This window comes from Myxocyprinus asiaticus, chromosome 15, assembly GCF_019703515.2.
Source record: "Myxocyprinus asiaticus isolate MX2 ecotype Aquarium Trade chromosome 15, UBuf_Myxa_2, whole genome shotgun sequence".
Lineage (NCBI taxonomy): Eukaryota > Metazoa > Chordata > Actinopteri > Cypriniformes > Catostomidae > Myxocyprinus > Myxocyprinus asiaticus.
In genome coordinates this window covers 24,435,070-24,444,928 of record NC_059358.1, presented here as the reverse complement: position 1 = coordinate 24,444,928, position 9,859 = coordinate 24,435,070, and the positions used below count along the sequence as shown (strand labels likewise).

General features: G+C 37.8%; 1 long non-coding RNA gene across 1 annotated transcript; it reads left to right on the top strand.

The window, feature by feature from the left end:
• Nucleotides 1–319: 319 nt before the first annotated feature.
• Nucleotides 320–3,772, top strand: LOC127452474 (uncharacterized). Its single transcript, XR_007899269.1, has 3 exons — nucleotides 320–2,229; nucleotides 2,992–3,057; nucleotides 3,525–3,772. It is a non-coding gene; the product is annotated as an uncharacterized LOC127452474 (long non-coding RNA).
• Nucleotides 3,773–9,859: the final 6,087 nt, after the last annotated feature.

Sequence of the window (9,859 nt, the reverse complement as noted above, 5' to 3'; positions counted from 1 at the left end):
GGACATTGTCACTTCATGATACCTACATTTTTCAGATTGCCCTCACTGAGTTCCTGGCCTCCTGTCTGTGGGCCAGCTGTAAAATTAGCAGCTTAAAACAGTGCAGTGCAATGCTACCTGTCTACTGATCTTCACTGATCGGCCAACTGACTGACTACCCTGTCCGCTCTCTGGCAGGCCTGTGGTGGGGCTCCTGCTTGTCATTGATTGGCTTGTCTTTTCAGAGACAGATGAATGCATTAATACCAAAGTCATTCCTGCCACTGGAAATATCATGTATTGGGCACCCTGTCTCGTTACCATGCTGACACTTCAGAAAAGACAAGGAAGGGAGGTGGAGGGAGGAGAGGATGGTTTGGGGTAATGGAATGAGGGAGGGTTGTGGGATATGGGATGCAATGAGCTTGTGTGCATGTTCGGGAGTCTCTCTCGCTTTCTCAGACACACGCATACTGGCTATGCTGTCTTTCCCTATGATTTTTTTTTTTTCTGTGTACATTACATTTATCTATTTGAGATGCAGTTACGCTTGTTCTCATTATTGCAACTATTGTTTTTTTGTTGTAATTTGTGTTTTGTTGTTTTACTTTCTTCTACTGCCCCAGAGGGTCTTGATTGATCACATGCACTTTTCCTTTGTTTTGTTCAGTTTGGATCATATGCAATATCACAGCACCCCACCACCATCATCAACAGACATTCACATCTCTCTCCCCCTCTCTTTTGCCATTCTCTCTCTCTCTCTCTCTCTCTCTCTCTCACACACACACACACACACACGCACACACACACACACACACACACACTGACTAATACCATCTCTTCATGGCAGAAATGGTTCCTGTGAGAGGGTTGAAAAGACAGTGGGGCAAATGAGGAATCAGAAATATACAGGGAAGCACAAGATCACTGAAAACCACATGCGTATATTGCTTTTGTGTGGGGCTTTTACTGAATTGAATAATTACTCCTATGTGTCCTGACATAATTCATGTCACGAAAGCCTAATCTCATTTAATTGGTGTTAACTCTACACATTCTGAAACATTTTTGTATGTTCTGGTTGGCAGGGCCGGCCCAGACTCCCTAGGTAAGATTTAAGATTGTTACTCCTGACTGTTGAGAGTACATCAATATGAAGACAAAGCCAAATCTTGGACATTTTTAGCCAGTTTTGAACTCCCGGCCAGAGGCTTTTTTCCAGTCAGAAAAAAAGGTCATGTATGGGAAAAAGAGGACGAATCCGTACTGAAAGGATGTTAGTGGCACATTTCACTCAACACAAGTTTAGAGGGGCACACAGTCATAATGAAAAGAAGCACTTCTGACAAATAAAACTAAAACTAAATAAATAAATAAAATCCTCTTGTGCAGAGCCCCACTGTCATTTTGTGGTCTAGGCAACTGCCTATGTCACCCATGCCACTTACTGTATGTCACCCTTTTGCTTGTATTCATCTTAATTTTAACACGTGTGAAACCAAGATCAGTTTACAATAGATCAGGTTTATTCTCTGTGTTGATGGGTTCATCTGTGAATTTTCAGAAGATTCTTAGAACCTCTTGAAACGGAGTTTCATATTTTGTTCTCAAGCAGTTTTGTTGAAACTGTTATTTTTCTGCTCAGTTGTGAGCCCAGCTTTGAATTGTTATCAGTGCTTTATCAATGTCAAAGACAGCCTTCATTTGTGCTGGGGCCACATTCTTACCATGTACAATATAAGGAATGTGGACTCTTGTTTCAGAACAGTGGACCAAATATTCAGCAATGAACCAAGAGTGAGGCAGGGAAAGTTGGTAAGAAATCACACCCTTATTATGCAATTAGCTATTTTTAATATATAATATAAAGACATAGCATATCACAAATATGCTTTATTTGGAAGAAAGGGTCATCTTCACTCTACACTGGGAAAAAAGGTTAGCCGAAAAATTTGCTCCATGTGGTTACATCTAAATAAGCAGGTAGAATTCAAATCAAACATATTATTTAACATCACTAAATCAATCTGAATAGATTAGGTTACACCAAAAAAAAAAAAAAAAAAAAAAAAAATCATTTTAAGGGTTGGATCAGGTAGAAATAGTTCCTTAAGGTAACAATTGTTACCAATTGTGCTATGTGTTTTTTCTTTCTTTCTTTCTCAGGGAGAGGCTATGACCTGATGCTGAAGAACATCTTGCTGAAATTATGCCTAGTGGAGGAATTTGACCAGAGGACAAATAAAGGTATGATGCATCGTTGTAATCTTCAGCATCCAAGTGATAACTATGTGGGTTTGGGGCAAGTCCTGTGACAATTCTTTATAACCTGTGTAAGGATTTCCCTGACCATAGAGTAAATATTTATGTACTTTTAGACATGATTCATAAAAAATTAAAAAAAAGAAAAGAAAAGAAAAGAAAAGAAAATTGCATTTAAAATACATATTTCTTATCAATGAACTCCAACAGCACTTAGATTACAAAGAGGCCTTATTACAAAATATAAACCTCAGGATTTCCATAACATGTACATGACATGCACAGATATAAATGTCAAATGGTTGCCTACACTCTCCGCACCCAGAAACACAGTGGATTTCTCAGATTCTAGGTGTGTGCAGGCAATTTTAAAGCTATAAATGTGACAGTTCCAGATGTTTAATTACAGGTTTTAACTAATAAAAGGAGGAAATATTATTTTGTTAAGAGCATGTGTGATTGAAAAAAAAAAAAGATAAAAGAATGAAATCTGTATCAGTGCAATCAAATTTGAATGTTTTTTCTACATTAACTCAGAACTCTGCATACATTTTACATTAATTCTAGGTTATTGGAAAGAAGCCCATCTTTTATTGCTCTTAAACTACTGAGGAAAGCAGAAGGAGCAAATGTGGGGTTGACATGAAATGTCAGGGAGAGCACCAGATAGTAACTGACACATAATATTTGGCATGTACACTCTGAGTGCAACTGAGATAAATGGCTCCATCCTTCTTTCAAACACAGTGTATGAGAACAGGTTACAGGAAGCAGCAAACAATTTCATTGCTGTGGCCTCAAGGCTGCCTAGAGGTGAGGCTTACAGTACATTATCTCTTCTATTTTGTTTACTTGGTATACCATGAAACACTTTCACCACCAGCTAGATCCATCACAATTTCCTCTTATTTTTCTCTTTTATCTTCATTCTTCCTGCCTTGAACATCCATTCATTAAGCCACCTCTGTATTACTAACTATTAAACCTACTCTTAATTCCTCCTTGCACTGAAATAAAAATATGTTAACCAAAAAAAATTTGCTTCATGTGTTAGTATCTTCAGTATATGGTTTAATTGTAGTCAAAATACTATAATTTCACATCACTTAATCAGTTTCAATAAATCAGATTGTACCAACAAACTTATTTTAAGGGTTAGATCAGATAGAAATAGCTCCTTAAGGTAAAAATTGCAGGTTACCACTTTTTACAGTATGTGAACTTGTACACATTGATGTTACTGCATTATCTAAAAATATATTTTCTTTAATTTCTCGCAGCCTCTGGATGTTTCCCCTCCTGTGATGAGTGACATGTTCCTTCATCACTGGTCTCAAATGGCATAGCTCTTCTGTACACTTCTTCTCCAAACTTATAAACAAATTCATTTTAAATCTACTTCAGGGCTGGAATTCCCCCCCCCCCCCCCCCCCACACACACACACACTAATGGCCCCACTAATCTAGAATATTTGTTTACAGCCTTTTAACCTTGATCTATTTTTACATTTGATTACATTGTTTCAAAGTACATATCATTGTAAAACATCATATTAAAACCATATTATCACATAAATTGGTTCAAATGTATTGTTTAGGTTTCCTGCAAGACCTGTCAGTACGACTCCTGTGAGTTCCCGCATGATTGCCCCGGTGAGCTGTTCAATCTACTATGATATGTCATTCTATGCAGCCCACCCCCTCACCCAGTTCACTTGACATGATGGATATGTTATAACTTAACCTGACAGAACTGGCTCTGTAATTACTTAACAGCATTTACACAGCACATCTATTTGTAGCTTTTAACTCTACTAAATGTACTTAAGAGCAAGGCAAAGTAGTTAAACGAAACCCTAGGCCTTGACACACTTTCACACATAATATAATTTCGCACAGATAGCTCTGTGGGTCACCCAAGATGGCAGACCCCCTCCCACACACTGTGGTATTCATTTCCACTCAGCAGAGCAACAAACACTGCTCAGCATATTGTTACCTTTACTGCTTTCCCCAGAGGCTCAGTTTAAATATTATAATTATGGGAATAGTAGGCAGACTGCACTGCCCCTGTTCTTCTGCTGACAAAAGGTTTTCAATTGCAAGGTGAAGTGTTATAGATTTGCACCTAAAGTTTTTTTTATCGCTGTGTGTGTGTGTGGATTTGGGTGGTTTATGAGGAAAATTTTTTTGGTTATAAACTGGTAATTACAAGGGTATTATGTGTGGATCCTCTTTATTTCATCCCCTCTGCTCGACTGGAACATTCAGGCACCTACCACTGTGAAATATTCTCTCAGGAACACTCTCTTGTCCATAGCTACTACTACCTCACAGGCAGAGGTGCGTAGAGTAGCCAAAAACTGTACTCAAGTAAAAGTACAATTACTTTAAAAACATAATTACTCAAGTAGAAGTAAAAGTACTAACATAAATAATTACCTGAGTAAGAGTAAGAAAGTATCCAATTAATAGAGTACTCAAGTAGTGAGTAACTCGTTACTTTCACAAATTACATAATAGACGTTTAATCCCTTATATTCCATTACATAATACACATTTAACATGTATTACAGAATTATTATTATTAATGGAAATTCTGTCATCATTCAACATCGTGTTGTTCCAAACCCGTATGACTTTCTTTCTTCCATGCAACACAATAAGGAGATATTAGACAGAATGTTTGCCTGAGTCACTATTTACTTTCAGTGAATGTTTTTTTTTCCTCCACATTTTGAAAGTGAATGATGAGCGAGACTGTCAGTCCCTAACATTCTGTCTAACATATTTTGTGTTCCACATAATACAAAGCATCACACTGGTTTGGAACAACATGAGGGTAGGGAAATTATGACAGAATATTAAATTATGGCTGAGCTATCACTTTAAAGGGGTACAAATTAAAATTCTCTCATCATTTACTCACCCTCATGCCATCCCAGATGTGTATGACACAAATTAAGATTTTTAGAAGAATATTTGAGCTCTGTAGGCCAAAATTTTGATGCTCCAAAAAGCACATAAAGGCAGCATAAAAGTAATCCATAAGACTCCAGTGGTTAAATCCATATCTTCAGAAGTGATAGGATAGGTGTGGGTGAAAAACAGATCAATATTTGTCATTTTTTGTTAGACAGCAGGGGAGAATATGCAGAGAAGAATGTGAATCACCAAAAACACAAGAAGAAGAATGTGAAAGTGATTTGTTTCTCTGTTTCTCATCCACACCTATCACATCGCTTCTGAAGATATTGATTTAACCACTGGAGTCTTATGGATTACTTTTATGCTGACTTATGTGATTTTGTTTAGCTTTAAAATGTTGCCACCCATTCACTTGCATTGTATGGACCAAAAGTGCTGAGAAATTCTTCTAAAAATCTTCATTTGAGTTCAGCAGAAGAAAGAAAGACATACACATCTGGAGTGGCATGAGGGTGAGTAAATAATGAGAATTTTAATTTTTGGGTGAACTATCCCTTTAAGGGCTCTTGTCAGATCTGGATGAATTTGTCAATGAGATAGGTTTGGAAACATTTCTAGTAATTATTACAGTGAAACATGAAAATGTCCCACAAGGACATTGTATATAATGCTGAAATATAAACCAAAGAAAGATAATGTTTTATTAATACCTACTTTAGCTATTTCATAGCTTTTAAAGTCCTGTGTGGATTCTTATTTCAGTGTAGTTACAGTTTTCAGTGTCGAAAGAATTTAGATCATTATTTCTGTTCAGCAGTACCGCCGCTCTCTAAACACAGAGTACGCAGCCTAGTGCGTAGGGCACCAATCCTGGTCATGGAACACTCGCTGTGTCTGAAACCACCCCCTATCCACTATATAGTGCACTATTTTGTGTGTTTGCCATTTTGTAGGAATGTCTGAATTCTGAGTGAGCCACTCGTTCCCTACTTTTGTTCACTCATTATTACCCACAATGCACTCTAAAATTGATGGTTAATTGCCCACAATCCACCACGGGGAAGACGTACAAGCTGGAAGTTTACTGCTTTCTTCACTCTGCAATGTTTTATTTCATGCTGAATGTAGTAAATTACTTTTTGACAAATCATTACTTGATTAACATAATAACATATAGAGTGGCAAAACATACAGATACATTTTAAAATCTACTCTTTATTTGATAAAATGTGTTTACTCTTTATATTAACACAGTATATATTAAAAATGACAAACAGAATGAAGATTTATTGTATTAATATATTATTTAATAAGAATTATAAGTAAGGCCCAAGTATTTTAAAATTTCATATGTGACATTGTTTCTGCAACAGCCCCAGAGCTCCGACACTCGGTGTATAGGTCAGTGTCCAATTCACTCACTCACTTCGTTCACTCACTGCTGAGATATAGTGCACTAAATGCCATTCACTATATAGGAAATAGTGAATGAGTGAACGATTTCGGACACTGCCACTCTCTTCGCCATACAATCGCCTCGCCACCGCACATCTCTCACGCGCCATGCCCCGCGTGCACGTGCAGAAATGCTGTCTGTTCGCGCTCCAGTTGTCAATCACGCGAATGGCAGAGCAAAATACATTTATTTACACTTAACTTGGATGTTTACATGGATTTATAGTTAATCCACCTGAAGTAGCTGCGATAGTTTCCAGTACCCCCGCAAGGGCACGGGATAAATGCATAAATACTGCTCATGACATGCGGGACATGGGACAAAGCGCACTGATATATTGCTGCACTGATTTAAAAATGTACACTTAAAAACTGATGTCGTAAGTGCCCAGTTACATTATCACCCTGAAAATGACCATCACATTACACAGAAAAGCCTGCGTTAGGATTAGAGCCAAAACTTACCTCAGCGTGCTGCCTTAAATTGGAGCTGTGATTTTAATCTTGAAATATCAGCTTGTCTTGGTGTTAAATGATGGCATTGCATGACGAAACGATTCTTTTTTTCACTGTGCAGAGCAAAGAAAGTGTTTCACTTTGAAGAGTTTGATGCTGCAGCAGTGATTGAGTGACCGTCTGTGTCAGCGGCAGCGGCAGCAGCAGCGTGCACAACTGTGTGAACTTCCGTTCTCGTAAAAGTCTCATTCAGTAATCTCTCAATAAATTACACATGAATTCAAATTAAACCCAGTAATGTAACGACAGGAACGCCACCCGTTGTAAAGAACTAAAAGTTAAAAAAAATCATTAGAAATTTACTTGAGTGAGAGTAAAAAGTACCCACTTTTAAACCTACTCTAAAAGTAATTTTTTTTTTGAAAAAGTTACTCAAGTAAATGTAACGGAGTAAATGTAGCACATTACTACCCACCACTGTGACCTGCGCTCATGAGAGGGATGACGTAAGCTCGTCGGTAAGGTCACGCGTCACCTGGAGGAGGAGTCAGGAAGCGCATAATTGTTTATAAGAGAAACTTGTGCTGTTCACAAACCAAAACAGTCAAAAACAATGTAAACAATGACGTGCAGATAGCTCGGAAATCCTAAAAGTTTGATGAAGAAAGATACTCAAATACATCTTGGATGGCCTGAGGGTGAGTAAATTATCAGCAAAGTTTCATTTTTGGGTGAACTAATCCTTAAAGTCATGAAGAACTTCAGAATGTCTTTGAACAGTCTCTGCTTCCAGGAGGACAGTTCCATCCACTGTAGCCCCCACTGTCTCAGTCACCTTGTGGCTGCCCAGAACAGACTTACCACCTGTCTAGGGTAAATCAAGGTATAAATGGTCAAATTTCAGTGTGCCTCAAAATGTAGTTAATGCTGACGTATCTATTTTTTGTCAAAGGCTATTTACACTAAGTGTAAATGGCAAAAAAGCATCTTTGATGCTTTCAAATAGTGGCAGATCTTATTTGTACCCCTAATTAAACACTAACATACAGTGTATAGGGGTATCACTGCAGCATGTTTATTATGTTTATTTAGAGTCCCACAGACACCTTACACTAACCCCTACCAGAAGTGGGTAGTAACGTGCTACATTTACTCTTTAACTTTTTAGAGTAGGTTTAAAAGTGGGTACTTTTTACTCTCACTCAAGTAAATTTCGAATGAAAAAAATTTACTTTTACTTCGTTTCAATGGGCGGTGTTCCTGTCGTTACATTACTGGGTTTAATTTTAATTAATGCGGAATTTATTGAATGGGACATTTACGACAGCGGAAGTTTGCTGCACACTGTCACAGACTGTCACTCAAGCCGAGTCCATCACTGCTTCAGCATCAAGCTCTTCAAACAAAGTGAAACACTTTCTTCACTTTGCACAGTGAAAAAAAAAAAAAGAATAGTTTCGTCATGCAACGCCTTAATTTAACACCAAGACAAGTGGATATTTCAAGGTTAAAATTGCAGCTCCAACTTAAGGCAGCACGCTGAGGTAAGTTGTGGCTCTAATCCTAAGTTGTGGCTTTTCTGTGTCATGGTGATGGTCATTTTCAGGGTGATTCTGTTAATATGGGCTCTTATGACATCAGTTTTTTAGTGTACATTTTTAAATCAGTGCAGCAATATACCAGTGTACTTTACCTTTGTCCCGCATTTAGTAAATGTAGAGGTCTGCAACCCGACCCGGGCCCGACGGGACCCAAGATTCCAGGTTCGGATCAGTTTTTCAAGTTGGACTTCGAGTTTGGGTTGGGTTCGGGTTTGTAATTAATGAAAAAATAAACAGGCCTACCGAGCTTCTTTCGCGCACGTGCTCTCACTTACGTGTGAACGGACAAGTTAGGGGCTGTTCACACCAAATGAGTTTTTGCGCACATATGATCTGTTTTCCCCTTGTTGTCCTATGTAAACACATGCTGGACGAATGTCTTTGAATGTTGTGCTGTGTCTTCAGCGTCTTGTGCAGGACCGGCACAGCTTAAACACTGTCAAGTTAAAAAGAACTTCACATTTTCAAAAACGCATATCGAGACACCTGCACTCTGTTTCATTCTTTGTGCTGCTTGTTGACTGTTTTTTAGCACAGGTATCACAAAGATCCAACGTTCTGAACAGGTTCAGGCAGCATAGAGGGGACTGTTGCATTGTTTTATATTATTCCCAGGGTCGACATTAAAGGTGCACTAAATTTTTTACTGATTAAAAAGCTTTACTCTACAAGAAATTAATAGTTATTTTGAAACATATGTATAAAATCATGACCAATAACATGAGATGGGGAATCCAGTCATATCAGTAACTTTATTAAAGTAGTTTTATTCTACATGGAGAAAGTCCCTTCATATGGGGGCTGCCATGTTAGAATCACATGACAAGCCGAATACTACTAATCTCAGTAATCGGCCTTTTATTGGACACTTTCACTCATGGATTAAATTAATCATGGCTGACTGTGAATAGTGAGTTTCTACAATGGCATCTGTAACCAGAGGTGGGTAGTAACACGCTACATTTACTCCGTTACATTTACTTGAGTAACGTTTTGGAAAAATTTACTTTTAGAGTAGGGTTAAAAGTGGGTATCTTTCACTCTCACTCAAGTAAATTTCTAATGAAATTTTTGTACTTTAACTTAGTTACAATGGGCGGCGTTCCTGTCATTACATTACTGGGTTTAATTTTAATTAATGTGTAATTTATTAAGAGATTATTGAATGAGACTTT